Below are 272 nucleotides of genomic sequence, written 5' to 3'. Positions count from 1 at the left end.
TTATATATGTGATATATATATATATATTAGTCACATATGCATGCATACAAACACATACACGATCATATTCTTACATGCATACATACATACATACATACATACATACATACATATGCTATGTGTGTGTGTGTGTCTGTATGCATATATGTGTATGTGTACATAAATATGTATGTACGTATGTATGTCTATGTATATCTGTATATGTATGTATATATATATATATATATATATATATATATATATATATATATATATATATATATATATATATA

This window comes from Octopus bimaculoides, chromosome 8 (assembly GCF_001194135.2).
Source record: "Octopus bimaculoides isolate UCB-OBI-ISO-001 chromosome 8, ASM119413v2, whole genome shotgun sequence".
NCBI classification, from domain to species: domain Eukaryota; kingdom Metazoa; phylum Mollusca; class Cephalopoda; order Octopoda; family Octopodidae; genus Octopus; species Octopus bimaculoides.
Note: the sequence above shows the minus strand (reverse complement) of the source record.